A 16,848-nucleotide genomic window follows, 5' to 3' on the forward strand; every position below is an offset into this window, starting at 1 on the left:
ATATATGGGGTCCAGCACCTGTGTACAGTGATCAGTACTGTGTGTATACAGTATATGAGGTAATAATGGTGATATATGGGGTCCAGCACCTGTGTATAGTGATCAGTGCTGTGTGTATACAGTATATGAGGTAATAATGGTGATATATGGGGTCCAGCACCTGTGTACAGTGATCAGTGCTGTGTGTATATACAGTATATGAGGTAATAATGGTGATATATGGGGTCCAGTACCTGTGTATACTGATCAGTACTGTGAGTATACAGTATATGAGGTAATAATGGTGATATATGGGGTCCAGTACCTGTGTACAGTGATCAGTGCTGTGTGTATACAGTATATGAGGTAATAATGGTGATATATGGGGTCCAGCACCTGTGTATAGTGATCAGTGCTGTGTGTATACAGTATATGAGGTAATAATGGTGATATATGGGGTCCAGCACCTGTGTACAGTGATCAGTGCTGTGTGCATATAGTGTATGAGGTAATAATGGTGATATATGGGGTCCAGCACCTGTGTACAGTGATCAGTGCTGTGTGTATACAGTATATGAGGTAATAATGGTGATATATGGGGTCCAGTACCTGTGTACAGTGATCAGTACTGTGTGTATACAGTATATGAGGTAATAATGGTGATATATGGGGTCCAGTACCTGTGTATAGTGATCAGTGCTGTGTGTATACAGTATATGAGGTAATAATGGTGATATATGGGGTCCAGCACCTGTGTATAGTGATCAGTGCTGTGTGTATACAGTATATGAGGTAATAATGGTGATATATGGGGTCCCGCACCTGTGTACAGTGATCAGTGCTGTGTGTATATACAGTATATGAGGTAATAATGGTGATATATGGGGTCCAGTACCTGTGTATACTGATCAGTACTGTGAGTATACAGTATATGAGGTAATAATGGTGATATATGGGGTCCAGCACCTGTGTACAGTGATCAGTGCTGTGTGTATACAGTATATGAGGTAATAATGGTGATATATGGGGTCCAGCACCTGTGTACTGTAAGCAGTGCTGTGTGTATACAGTATATGAGGTAATAATGGTGATATATGAGGTTCAGCACCTGTGTATAGTGATCAGTGCTGTGTGTATATAGTATATGAGGTAATAATGGTGATATATGGGGTCCAGCACCTGTGTACAGTGATCAGTGCTGTGTGCATATAGTGTATGAGGTAATAATGGTGATATATGGGGTCCAGCACCTGTGTACTGTAAGCAGTGCTGTGTGTATACAGTATATGAGGTAATAATGGTGATATATGGGGTCTAGCACCTGTGTACAGTGATCAGTGCTGTGTGTATATAGTATATGAGGTAATAATGGTGATATATGGGGTCTAGCACCTGTGTACAGTGATCAGTGCTGTGTGTATACAGTATATGAGGTAATAATGGTGATATATGGGGTCTAGCACCTGTGTATAGTGATCAGTGCTGTGTGTATACAGTATATGAGGTAATAATGGTGATATATAGGGCCCAGTACCTGTGTATAGTGATCAGTGCTGTGTGTATACAGTATATGATACAGTATATGAGGTAATAATGGTGATATATGGGGTCCAGCACCTGTGTACAGTGATCAGTGCTGTGTGTATACAGTATATGAGGTAATAATGGTGATATATGGGGTCTAGCACCTGTGTACAGTGATCAGTACTGTGTGTATACAGTATATGAGGTAATAATGGTGATATATGGGGTCTAGCACCTGTGTACAGTGATCAGTGCTGTGTGTATACAGTATATGAGGTAATAATGGTGATATATGGGGTCTAGCACCTGTGTACAGTGATCAGTACTGTGTGTATACAGTATATGAGGTAATAATGGTGATATATGGGGTCTAGCACCTGTGTATAGTGATCAGTGCTGTGTGTATACAGTATATGAGGTAATAGTGGTGATATATAGGGCCCAGTACCTGTGTATAGTGATCAGTACTGTGTGTATACAGTATATGAGGTAATAATGGTGATATATGGGGTCTAGCACCTGTGTACAGTGATCAGTGCTGTGTGTATACAGTATATGAGGTAATAATGGTGATATATGGGGTCTAGCACCTGTGTACAGTGATCAGTACTGTGTATACAGTATATGAGGTAATAATGGTGATATATGGGGTCTAGCACCTGTGTATAGTGATCAGTGCTGTGTGTATACAGTATATGAGGTAATAATGGTGATATATGGGGCCCAGTACCTGTGTATAGTGATCAGTGCTGTGTGTATACAGTATATGAGGTAATAATGGTGATATATGGGGTCCAGCACCTGTGTACAGTGATCAGTGCTGTGTGTATACAGTATATAAGGTAATAATAGTGATATATGGGGTCCAGCACCTGTGTACAGTGATCAGTGCTGTGTGTATACAGTATATGAGGTAATAATGGTGATATATGGGGTCCAGCACCTGTGTATAGTGATCAGTGCTGTGTGTATACAGTATATGAGGTAATAATGGTGATATATGGGGTCTAGCACCTGTTTATAGTGATCAGTGCTGTGTGTATACAGTATATGAGGTAATAATGATGATATATAGGGCCCAGTACCTGTGTATAGTGATCAGTGCTGTGTGTATACAGTATATGAGGTAATAATGGTGATATATGGGGTCCAGCACCTGTGTATAGTGATCAGTACTGTGTGTATACAGTATATGAGGTAATAATGGTGATATATGGGGTCTAGCACCTGTGTACAGTGATCAGTGCTGTGTGTATACAGTATATGAGGTAATAATGGTGATGTATGGGGTCTAGCACCTGTGTACAGTGATCAGTGCTGTGTGTGTATAGTATATGAGGTAATAATGGTGATATATGGGGTCCAGTACCTGTGTATAGTGATCAGTGCTGTGTGTATACAGTATATGAGGTAATAATGGTGATATATGGGGCCCAGTACCTGTGTATAGTGATCAGTGCTGTGTGTATACAGTATATGAGGTAATAATGGTGATATATGGGGTCCAGCACTTGTGTACAGTGATCAGTGCTGTGTGTATACAGTATATGAGGTAATAATGGTGATATATGGGGTCTAGCACCTGTGTACAGTGATCAGTACTGTGTGTATACAGTATATGAGGTAATAATGGTGATATATGGGGTCCAGTACCTGTGTATAGTGATCAGTGCTGTGTATATACAGTATATGAGGTAATAATGGTGATATATGGGGTCCAGTACCTGTGTATAGTGATCAATGCTGTGTATATACAGTATAAGAGGTAATAATGGTGATATATGGGGTCCAGCACCTGTGTGTAGTGATCAGTACTGTGTGTATACAGTATATGAGGTAATAATGGTGATATATGGGGTCTAGCACCTGTGTACAGTGATCAGTGCTGTGTGTATACAGTATATGAGGTAATAATGGTGATGTATGGGGTCTAGCACCTGTGTACAGTGATCAGTGCTGTGTGTATATAGTATATGAGGTAATAATGGTGATATATGGGGTCCAGTACCTGTGTACAGTAAGCAGTGCTGTGTGTATACAGTATATGAGGTAATAATGGTGATATATGGGGTCTAGCACCTGTGTACAGTGATCAGTGCTGTGTGTATACAGTATATGAGGTAATAATGGTGATATATGGGGTCTAGCACCTGTGTACAGTGATCAGTACTGTGTGTATACAGTATATGAGGTAATAATGGTGATATATGGGGTCCAGTACCTGTGTATAGTGATCAGTGCTGTGTATATACAGTATATGAGGTAATAATGGTGATATATGGGGTCCAGCACCTGTGTATAGTGATCAGTACTGTGTGTATACAGTCTATGAGGTAATAATGGTGATATATGGGGTCTAGCACCTGTGTACAGTGATCAGTGCTGTGTGTATACAGTATATGAGGTAATAATGGTGATATATGGGGTCTAGCACCTGTGTATAGTGATCAGTGCTGTGTGTATACAGTATATGAGGTAATAATGGTGATATATAGGGCCCAGTACCTGTGTATAGTGATCAGTGCTGTGTGTATACAGTATATGAGGTAATAATGGTGATATATGGGGTCCAGCACCTGTGTACAGTGATCAGTGCTGTGTGTATACAGTATATGAGGTAATAATGGTGAAATATGGGGTCCAGTACCTGTGTACAGTGATCAGTGCTGTGTGTATATACAGTATATGAGGTAATAATGGTGATATATGGGGTCCAGTACCTGTGTACAGTGATCAGTGCTGTGTGTATACAGTATATGAGGTAATAATGGTGATATATGGGGTCCAGCACCTGTGTACAGTGATCAGTACTGTGTGTATACAGTATATGAGGTAATAATGGTGATATATGGGGTCCAGTACCTGTGTATAGTGATCAGTGCTGTGTGTATACAGTATATGAGGTAATAATGGTGATATATGGGGTCCAGTACCTGTGTACAGTGATCAGTGCTGTGTGTATACAGTATATGAGGTAATAATGGTGATATATGGGGTCCAGCACCTGTGCATAGTGATCAGTACCGTCTGTATACAGTATATGAGGTAATAATGGTGATATATGGGGTCCAGCACCTGTGTACAGTGATCAGTACTGTGTGTATACAGTATATGAGGTAATAATGGTGATATATGGGGTCCAGTACCTGTGTACAGTGATCAGTGCTGTGTGTATACAGTATATGAGGTAATAATGGTGATATATGGGGTCCAGTACCTGTGTACAGTGATCAGTGCTGTGTGTATACAGTATATGAGGTAATAATGGTGATATATGGGGTCCAGTACCTGTGTATAGTGATCAGTGCTGTGTGTATACAGTATATGAGGTAATAATGGTGATATATGGGGTCCAGCACCTGTGTATTGTGATCAGTGCTGTGTGTATACAGTATATGAGCTAATAATGGTGATATATGGGGTCCAGCACCTGTGTACAGTGATCAGTACTGTGTGTATACAGTATATGAGGTAATAATGGTGATATATGGGGTCCAGTACCTGTGTACAGTGATCAGTGCTGTGTGTATACAGTATATGAGGTAATAATGGTGATATATGGGGTCCAGTACCTGTGTACAGTGATCAGTGCTGTGTGTATACAGTATATGAGGTAATAATGGTGATATATGGGGTCCAGTACCTGTGTATAGTGATCAGTGCTGTGTGTATACAGTATATGAGGTAATAATGGTGATATATGGGGTCCAGCACCTGTGTACAGTGATCAGTGCTGTGTGTATACAGTATATGAGGTAATAATGGTGATATATGGGGTCCAGTACCTGTGTACAGTGATCAGTGCTGTGTGTATATACAGTATATGAGGTAATAATGGTGATATATGGGGTCCAGTACCTGTGTACAGTGATCAGTGCTGTGTGTATACAGTATATGAGGTAATAATGGTGATATATGGGGTCCAGCACCTGTGTACAGTGATCAGTACTGTGTGTATACAGTATATGAAGTAATAATGGTGATATATGGGGTCCAGTACCTGTGTATAGTGATCAGTGCTGTGTGTATACAGTATATGAGGTAATAATGGTGATATATGGGGTCCAGTACCTGTGTACAGTGATGAGTGCTGTGTGTATACAGTATATGAGGTAATAATGGTGATATATGGGGTCCAGCACCTGTGCATAGTGATCAGTACCGTCTGTATACAGTATATGAGGTAATAATGGTGATATATGGGGTCCAGCACCTGTGTACAGTGATCAGTACTGCGTGTATACAGTATATGAGGTAATAATGGTGATATATGGGGTCCAGCACCTGTGTATAGTGATCAGTGCTGTGTGTATACAGTATATGAGGTAATAATGGTGATATATGGGGTCCAGCACCTGTGTACAGTGATCAGTACTGTGTGTATACAGTATATGAGGTAATAATAGTGATATATGTGGTCCAGCAACTGTGTACAGTGATCAGTGCTGTGTGTATACAGTATATGAGGTAATAATGGTGATATATGGGGTCCAGCACCTGTGTACAGTGATCAGTACTGTGTGTATACAGTATATGAGGTAATAATGGTGATATATGGGGTCCAGTACCTGTGTATAGTGATCAGTACTGTGTGTATACAGTATATGAGGAAATAATGGTGATATATGTGGTCCAGCACCTGTGTACAGTGATCAGTGCTGTGTGTATACAGTATATGAGGTAATAATGGTGATATATGGGGTCCAGCACCTGTGTATAGTGATCAGTGCTGTCTGTATACAGTATATGAGGTAATAATGGTGATATATGGGGTCCAGTACCTGTGTACAGTGATCAGTGCTGTGTGTATACAGTATATGAGGTAATAATGGTGATATATGGGGTCCAGCACCGGTGTATAGTGATCAGTGCTGTGTGTATACAGTATATGAGGTAATAATGGTGATATATGGGGTCCAGTACCTGTGTACAGTGATCAGTGCTGTGTGTATACAGTATATGAGGTAATAATGGTGATATATGGGGTCCAGCACCTGTGTACAGTGATCAGTGCTGTGTGTATACAGTATATGAGGTAATAATGGTGATATATGGGGTCCAGCACCTGTGTACAGTGATCAGTACTGTGTGTATACAGTATATGAGGTAATAATGGTGATATATGGGGTCCAGCACCTGTGTATAGTGATCAGTGCTGTGTGTATACAGTATATGAGGTAATAATGGTGATATATGGGGTCCAGCACCTGTGTACAGTGATCAGTGCTGTGTGTATATACAGTATATGAGGTAATAATGGTGATATATGGGGTCCAGTACCTGTGTATACTGATCAGTACTGTGAGTATACAGTATATGAGGTAATAATGGTGATATATGGGGTCCAGTACCTGTGTACAGTTATCAGTGCTGTGTGTATACAGTATATGAGGTAATAATGGTGATATATGGGGTCCAGCACCTGTGTATAGTGATCAGTGCTGTGTGTATACAGTATATGAGGTAATAATGGTGATATATGGGGTCCAGCACCTGTGTACAGTGATCAGTGCTGTGTGCATATAGTGTATGAGGTAATAATGGTGATATATGGGGTCCAGCACCTGTGTACAGTGATCAGTGCTGTGTGTATACAGTATATGAGGTAATAATGGTGATATATGGGGTCCAGTACCTGTGTACAGTGATCAGTACTGTGTGTATACAGTATATGAGGTAATAATGGTGATATATGGGGTCCAGCACCTGTGTATAGTGATCAGTGCTGTGTGTATACAGTATATGAGGTAATAATGGTGATATATGGGGTCCAGCACCTGTGTATAGTGATCAGTGCTGTGTGTATACAGTATATGAGGTAATAATGGTGATATATGGGGTCCAGCACCTGTGTACAGTGATCAGTGCTGTGTGTATATACAGTATATGAGGTAATAATGGTGATATATGGGGTCCAGTACCTTTGTATACTGATCAGTACTGTGAGTATACAGTATATGAGGTAATAATGGTGATATATGGGGTCCAGCACCTGTGTACAGTGATCAGTGCTGTGTGTATACAGTATATGAGGTAATAATGGTGATATATGGGGTCCAGCACCTGTGTACTGTAAGCAGTGCTGTGTGTATACAGTATATGAGGTAATAATGGTGATATATGAGGTCCAGCACCTGTGTATAGTGATCAGTGCTGTGTGTATATAGTATATGAGGTAATAATGGTGATATATGGGGTCCAGCACCTGTGTACAGTGATCAGTGCTGTGTGCATATAGTGTATGAGGTAATAATGGTGATATATGGGGTCCAGCACCTGTGTACAGTGATCAGTGCTGTGTGTATACAGTATATGAGGTAATAATGGTGATATATGGGGTCCAGTACCTGTGTACAGTGATCAGTACTGTGTGTATACAGTATATGAGGTAATAATGGTGATATATGGGGTCCAGCACCTGTGTATAGTGATCAGTGCTGTGTGTATACAGTATATGAGGTAATAATGGTGATATATGGGGTCCAGCACCTGTGTACAGTGATCAGTACTGTGTGTATACAGTATATGAGGTAATAATGGTGATATATGGGGTCCAGCACCTGTGTATAGTGATCAGTGCTGTGTGTATACAGTATATGAGGTAATAATGGTGATATATGGGGTCCAGCACCTGTGTACTGTAAGCAGTGCTGTGTGTATACAGTATATGAGGTAATAATGGTGATATGTGGGGTCTAGCACCTGTGTACAGTGATCAGTGCTGTGTGTATATAGTATATGAGGTAATAATGGTGATATATGGGGTCTAGCACCTGTGTACAGTGATCAGTGCTGTGTGTATACAGTATATGAGGTAATAATGGTGATATATGGGGTCTAGCACCTGTGTATAGTGATCAGTGCTGTGTGTATACAGTATATGAGGTAATAATGGTGATATATAGGGCCCAGTACCTGAGTATAGTGATCAGTGCTGTGTGTATACAGTATATGAGGTAATAATGGTGATATATGGGGTCCAGCACCTGTGTACAGTGATCAGTGCTGTGTGTATACAGTATATGAGGTAATAATGGTGATATATGGGGTCTAGCACCTGTGTACAGTGATCAGTACTGTGTGTATACAGTATATGAGGTAATAATGGTGATATATGGGGTCTAGCACCTGTGTACAGTGATCAGTGCTGTGTGTATACAGTATATGAGGTAATAATGGTGATATATGGGGTCTAGCACCTGTGTACAGTGATCAGTACTGTGTGTATACAGTATATGAGGTAATAATGGTGATATATGGGGTCTAGCACCTGTGTATAGTGATCAGTGCTGTGTGTATACAGTATATGAGGTAATAGTGGTGATATATAGGGCCCAGTACCTGTGTATAGTGATCAGTACTGTGTGTATACAGTATATGAGGTAATAATGGTGATATATGGGGTCTAGCACCTGTGTACAGTGATCAGTGCTGTGTGTATACAGTATATGAGGTAATAATGGTGATATATGGGGTCTAGCACCTGTGTACAGTGATCAGTACTGTGTGTATACAGTATATGAGGTAATAATGGTGATATATGGGGTCTAGCACCTGTGTATAGTGATCAGTGCTGTGTGTATACAGTATATGAGGTAATAATGGTGATATATGGGGCCCAGTACCTGTGTATAGTGATCAGTGCTGTGTGTATACAGTATATGAGGTAATAATGGTGATATATGGGGTCCAGCACCTGTGTACAGTGATCAGTGCTGTGTGTATACAGTATATAAGGTAATAATAGTGATATATGGGGTCCAGCACCTGTGTACAGTGATCAGTGCTGTGTGTATACAGTATATGAGGTAATAATGGTGATATATGGGGTCCAGCACCTGTGTATAGTGATCAGTGCTGTGTGTATACAGTATATGAGGTAATAATGGTGATATATGGGGTCTAGCACCTGTGTATAGTGATCAGTGCTGTGTGTATACAGTATATGAGGTAATAATGATGATATATAGGGCCCAGTACCTGTGTATAGTGATCAGTGCTGTGTGTATACAGTATATGAGGTAATAATGGTGATATATGGGGTCAGCACCTGTGTATAGTGATCAGTACTGTGTGTATACAGTATATGAGGTAATAATGGTGATATATGGGGTCTAGCACCTGTGTACAGTGATCAGTGCTGTGTGTATACAGTATATGAGGTAATAATGGTGATGTATGGGGTCTAGCACCTGTATACAGTGATCAGTGCTGTGTGTATATAGTATATGAGGTAATAATGGTGATATATGGGGTCCAGTACCTGTGTATATACAGTATATGAGGTAATAATGGTGATATATGGGGTCCAGTACCTGTGTATAGTGATCAGTGCTGTGTGTATACAGTATATGAGGTAATAATGGTGATATATGGGGCCCAGTACCTGTGTATAGTGATCAGTGCTGTGTGTATACAGTATATGAGGTAATAATGGTGATATATGGGGTCCAGCACCTGTGTATAGTGATCAGTGCTGTGTGTATACAGTATATGAGGTAATAATGGTGATATATGGGGCCCAGTACCTGTGTATAGTGATCAGTGCTGTGTGTATACAGTATATGAGGTAATAATGGTGATATATGGGGTCCAGCACCTGTGTACAGTGATCAGTGCTGTGTGTATACAGTATATAAGGTAATAATAGTGATATATGGGGTCCAGTACCTGTGTATAGTGATCAGTGCTGTGTGTATACAGTATATGAGGTAATAATGGTGATATATGGGGTCCAGCACCTGTGTATAGTGATCAGTGCTGTGTGTATACAGTATATGAGGTAATAATGGTGATATATGGGGTCCAGCACCTGTGTATAGTGATCAGTGCTGTGTGTATACAGTATATGAGGTAATAATAGTGATATATGGGGTCCAGTACCTGTGTATAGTGATCAGTGCTGTGTGTATACAGTATATGAGGTAATAATGGTGATATATGGGGTCCAGCACCTGTGTATAGTGATCAGTGCTGTGTGTATACAGTATATGAGGTAATAATGGTGATATATGGGGTCCAGCACCTGTGTATAGTGATCAGTGCTGTGTGTATACAGTATATGAGGTAATAATGGTGATATATGGGGCCCAGTACCTGTGTATAGTGATCAGTGCTGTGTATATACAGTATATGAGGTAATAATGGTGATATATGGGGTCCAGAACCTGTGTATAGTGATCAGTACTGTGTGTATACAGTATATGAGGTCATAATGGTGATATATGGGGTCCAGAACCTGTGTATAGTGATCAGTACTGTGTGTATACAGTATATGAGGTAATAATGGTGATATATGGGGTCCAGCACCTGTGTATAGTGATCAGTGCTGTGTGTATACAGTATATGAGGTAATAATGGTGATATATGGGGTCCAGCACCTGTGTACAGTGATCAGTGCTGTGTGTATACAGTATTTAAGGTAATAATAGTGATATATGGAGTCCAGTACCTGTGTATAGTGATCAGTGCTGTGTGTATACAGTATATGAGGTAATAATGGTGATATATGGGGCCCAGCACCTGTGTATAGTGATCAGTGCTGTGTGTATACAGTATATGAGGTAATAATGGTGATATATGGGGTCCAGCACCTGTGTATAGTGATCAGTGCTGTGTGTATACAGTATATGAGGTAATAATAGTGATATATGGGGTCCAGTACCTGTGTATAGTGATCAGTGCTGTGTGTATACAGTATATGAGGTAATAATGGTGATATATGGGGTCCAGCACCTGTGTATAGTGATCAGTGCTGTGTGTATACAGTATATGAGGTAATAATGGTGATATATGGGGTCCAGCACCTGTGTATAGTGATCAGTGCTGTGTGTATACAGTATATGAGGTAATAATGGTGATATATGGGGCCCAGTACCTGTGTATAGTGATCAGTGCTGTGTATATACAGTATATGAGGTAATAATGGTGATATATGGGGTCCAGAACCTGTGTATAGTGATCAGTACTGTGTGTATACAGTATATGAGGTCATAATGGTGATATATGGGGTCCAGAACCTGTGTATAGTGATCAGTACTGTGTGTATACAGTATATGAGGTAATAATGGTGATATATGGGGTCCAGCACCTGTGTATAGTGATCAGTGCTGTGTGTATACAGTATATGAGGTAATAATGGTGATATATGGGGTCCAGCACCTGTGTACAGTGATCAGTGCTGTGTGTATACAGTATTTAAGGTAATAATAGTGATATATGGAGTCCAGTACCTGTGTATAGTGATCAGTGCTGTGTGTATACAGTATATGAGGTAATAATGGTGATATATGGGGCCCAGCACCTGTGTATAGTGATCAGTGCTGTGTGTATACAGTATATGAGGTAATAATGGTGATATATGGGGTCCAGCACCTGTGTATAGTGATCAGTGCTGTATGTATACAGTATATGAGGTAATAATGGTGATATATGGGGTCCAGCACCTGTGTACAGTGATCAGTGCTGTGTGTATACAGTATATGAGGTAATAATGGTGATATATGGGGTCCAGTACCTGTGTATAGTGATCAGTGCTGTGTGTATATAGTATATGAGGTAATAATGGTGATATATGGGGTCCAGTACCTGTGTATAGTGATCAGTGCTGTGTATATACAGTATATGAGGTAATAATGGTGATATATGGGGTCCAGTACCTGTGTATAGTGATCAGTGCTGTGTATATACAGTATATGAGGTAATAATGGTGATATATGGGGTCCAGCACCTGTGTATAGTGATCAGTACTGTGTGTATACAGTATATGAGGTAATAATGGTGATATATGGGGTCCAGTACCTGTGTATATACAGTATATGAGGTAATAAAGGTGATATATGGGGTCCAGTACCTGTGTATAGTGATCAGTGCTGTGTATATACAGTATATGAGGTAATAATGGTGATATATGGGGTCTAGCACCTGTGTACAGTGATGGCAGGACCTCTACCTGTGCAGCTGCAGTTATGCGCAGTCTATGAGGTAAATCATTACACGCCTGTACAAAACGACGATCGCGCGGTATTTTCCGAGCAGGCGCGCTGCTGGCAGCCTCTGACGACTTTGTGCTGCGCCGAGGGCGGAGTCTGCAGTCAGTGACGTCATTGGCTGCAGCCCGGAGGCGGGAAGGACCCCGGCTCTGAGGGAGTAAACATCCAGGGAAACGAAACCTGAGATCGCAGCAGCCGACAGTGTATCCTGTGCGTGTGACCTGCGTGTAATGGCGGCTTCTCTCTGTATACAGTGTGTGATATTGTCTATCTGTGTATAATATGATGCTGTTTGTGTATAGAACGTGTTGCTCCTGTATGATCTCCATATACCTCTATACAAGTGTATAATGTGCCTATACCTCTATATACAGCGTATTCCCCCTGTATCATGTACATATACCTCTATACAACTGTATCCCCGTCTATAATGTGCATACACCTCTATATATAATGTAGTCCCCCTGTATCATACACCTATGTCTATATACAGAGTATCCCCCTGTATAGTGTACCTATGCCTCTATATACAGCGTATTCCTTCTGTATAATGTACATATACCTCTATATACAGTGTTTCCCCCTGTATAATGTACATATACCTCTATATACAGCGTATTCTCTCTGTATAATGTACATATACCTCTGTATACAGCGTATTCTCTCTGTATAATGTACATATACCTCTATATACAGTGTTTCCCCCTGTATACTGTACATATACCTCTATATACAGCATATTCCCTCTATAATGTACATATACCTCTATATACAGTGTATTCCCCCTGTATAATGTACATATACCTCTATATACATCGTATTCCCCCTGTATACTGTACATATACCTCTATATACAGTGCATTCCCTCTGTATAATGTACATATACCTCTATATACAGTGTATCCCCCTGTATCATGTACCTATGCCTCTATATACAGTATATTCCCCCTGTATACTGTACATATACCTCTATATACAGCATATTCCCTCTGTATAATGTACGTATACCTCTATATACATCATATTCCCCCTGTATACTGTGCATATACCTCTATATACAGCGTATTCCCTCTGTATAATGTACATATACCTCTATATACAGTGTATTCCTTCTATATAATGTACATACCTCTATATACAGCGTATTCCGTCTGTATAATGTACATACACCTCTATATACAGTGTATTACCCCTATATAATGTACATATACCTCTATATACAGCGTATTCCCTCTGTATAATGTACATATACCTCTATATACAGTGTATTCCCTCTGTATACTGTACATATACCTCTATATACATCGTATCCCCTGTATACTGTACATACACCTCTATATACAGCGCATTCCCTCTGTATAATGTACATATACCTCTATATACAGTGTATTCCCTCTGTATAATGTACATACACCTCTATATACAGCGTATTCCGTCTGTATAATGTACATACACCTCTATATACAGTGTATTCCCCCTATATAATGTACATATACCTCTATATACAGCGTATTCCCTCTGTATAATGTACATATACCTCTATATACAGTGTATTCCCCCTGTATACTGTACATATACCTCTATATACATCGTATCCCCCTGTATACTGTACATACACCTCTATATACAGCGCATTCCCTCTGTATAATGTACATATACCTCTATATACAGTGTATTCCCTCTGTATAATGTACATGTACCTCTATATACAGTGTATTCCCTCTGTATAATGTACATATACCTCTATATACAGTGTATCCCCCTGTATCATGTACCTATGCTTCTATATACAGTATATTCCCCCTGTATAATGTACATATACCTCTATATACAGTGTATTCCCCCTGTATACTGTACATATACCTCTATAAACAGTGTATTCCCCCGTATAATGTACCTATACCTCTATATACAGTATTCCCCCTGTATACTGTACATATACCTCTATATACAGTGCATTCCCCCTGTATACTGTACATATACCTCTATATACAGTGTATTCCCCCCGTATAATGTACCTATACCTCTATATACATTGTATTCCCCCTGTATACTGTACATACACCTCTATATACAGTGTATTCCCCCCGTATAATGTACATGTACCTCTATATACAGTGTATTCCCCCTGTATACTGTACATACACCTCTATATACATCGTATTCCCTTTGTAGTGTACATATACCTCTATATACAGTGTATTCCACTTGTATACTGTGCATATATAATTACACTGTGTGCATAATTCTTCTGCAAGTTGTATTTTGATCCCATGATACTTTTTATACATGATGTCCTACTCTAAGCTGTTGAGGCTTGAGAGCCAACTACCAATTATGTAAATCAGGTGATGTGCATCTCTGTAATGAGGAGAGGTGTTGTCTAATGACATCAGAACCCTATATAAGGCGTGCGTAATTATCAGGCAACTTCCTTTCCTTTGGCAAAATGGGTCAGAAGAGAGATTTGACGGCTCTGAAAAGTCCAAAATTGTGAGATGTCTTGCAGAGGGATGCAGCAGTCTTGAAACTGCCAAACTTTTGAAGTGTGATCACCAAACAATCAAGTGGTTCATGGCAAATAACCAACAGGGTTGCAAGAAGCGTGTGTAAAGGCCCCTTCACATTAAGCGACGCTGCAGCGATACCGACAACGATCCAGATCGCTGCAGCGTCGCTGTTTGGTCGCTGGAGAGCTGTCACACAGACCGCTCTCCAGCGACCAACGATCCCGAAGTCCCCGGGTAACCAGGGTAAACATCGGGTTACTAAGCGCAGGGCCGCGCTTAGTAACCCGATGTTTACCCTGGTTACCAGCGTAAAAGTAAAAAAAAACAAACACTACATACTTACCTACCGCTGTCTGTCCCCGGCGCTCTGCTTCTCTGCACTCCTCCTGTACTGGCTGTGAGCACAGCGGCCGGAAAGCAGAGCGGTGACGTCACCGCTGTGCTTTCCGGCTGACCGACGCTCACAGCCAGTACAGGAGGAGTGCAGAGCACAGCGCCGGGGACAGACAGTGGTATGTAAGTATGTAGTGTTTGTTTTTTTTTTTACTTTTACGCTGGTAACCAGGGTAAACATCGGGTTACTAAGCGCGGCCCTGCGCTTAGTTACCCGATGTTTACCCTGGTTACCAGTGAAGACATCGCTGGATCGGTGTCACACACGCCGATCCAGCGATGTCCACGGGAGATCCAGCGACGAAATAAAGTTCTGGACTTTGTTCAGCGACCAACGATCTCCCAGCAGGGGCCTGATCGTTGGTCGCTGTCACACATAACGATTTCCTTAACGATATCGTTGCTACGTCACAAAAAGCAACGATATCGTTATGTGTGAAGGTACCTTAACAGCGAGTCCCTCCCCAGACTTGTGTCCCTGGACTGCCATATAATCGGGCATGAGTCAACAACCAGTGGGGGGAGCCCTCCCCCATGGAAGGGTGGATCCCAGGACACCTAACAATATACTCATGTGTTGGCTGATTCAGTTGTGAGATGATTTGGGAAGGGCTGGGATCTTATGCTGAGGTGAGATCCTGGTGCCAGAGTGTGGAGGGTAAAAAGCTGCCACGTTGGACTGTGTCGTGTCCCTCATCTGCTGGAGCCATTAAATTCACTAAAGGACTATTTCTAATTCCCTGGCGTCGGATTGCCGGGTGGCGCCCCCGGATCTGCTCCCTTTGTGTTGATTCATTGTGGACTACTTACGGACGCTGCAGAACTACTTTCATTTGTGCTATCCCAGTTCCCTGTTCCAATAAATCTTGTTGGATTGTCTATCGGCCTGATGTCTCTTTCTGCTCTGTCGCAAACCCCGTCACAAACTGGTGGCAAGCAGTGGGGTCAGAGCAGAGGGAATGGAGGACAACAGCCCATCAATGTCTGGAACCTCAGGATACAAGAACTGGACTGTGGGGAGCCTACAAACAGAGGCCCGTGAATTAGGAATCTGCTACAAAGGACTGACGAAGGACCAACTAATTAAGACTTTGGAAGGAGCTTGCCTGCAAGATGGCACTGCAGGAGGATTCCCACAGCAAAGGGAGGAAAGACAGGAGCTACAGGTAAATACCCCCAAAAATCAGTGGGTTGTGTGGTACGAGGAGAAGATGGCATTGCTTGGGGATGAGGCCACCATAGAAGATAAGAGAGAGGCCATTCGTACAGCTAAGGAGAGGCAGCGCATGGTGGAAGCAGTTAGAAGCTCCAGACAGACTGTAACTATAGCACCCACCATGAGGGAATTTCAAAGGATGTCCTGTAAGGACTTTAAGCAGTTTAACGAGGCTGCAGGCGACATTGAGGGCTTCTTCCAGGACTTCAAACATCAATGTCGATTAATGGAAGTC

At 41.2% G+C, this 16,848-nt stretch overlaps 1 protein-coding gene across 6 annotated transcripts in view; it reads left to right on the forward strand.

Annotated features, from left to right (window-relative positions):
* The first annotated feature begins 12,594 nt into the window (after positions 1 to 12,594).
* Positions 12,595 to 16,848, forward strand: part of CMTR1 (cap methyltransferase 1) — a 67,890-nt gene continuing 63,636 nt past the window's right edge. For 2 of the 6 annotated variants that reach the window (XM_069768292.1, XM_069768290.1), the window contains exon 1: positions 12,625 to 12,721. The gene's annotated coding sequence lies outside the window, so the exon portion shown is untranslated. Of the gene's footprint in view, positions 12,748 to 16,848 lie in introns of all 6 variants that reach the window. The other 4 variants (XM_069768288.1, XM_069768289.1, XM_069768291.1 and 1 more) reach the window with 4 other exon arrangements.

This window comes from Ranitomeya imitator, chromosome 5, assembly GCF_032444005.1.
Source record: "Ranitomeya imitator isolate aRanImi1 chromosome 5, aRanImi1.pri, whole genome shotgun sequence".
In the NCBI taxonomy this organism is placed as follows: domain Eukaryota; kingdom Metazoa; phylum Chordata; class Amphibia; order Anura; family Dendrobatidae; genus Ranitomeya; species Ranitomeya imitator.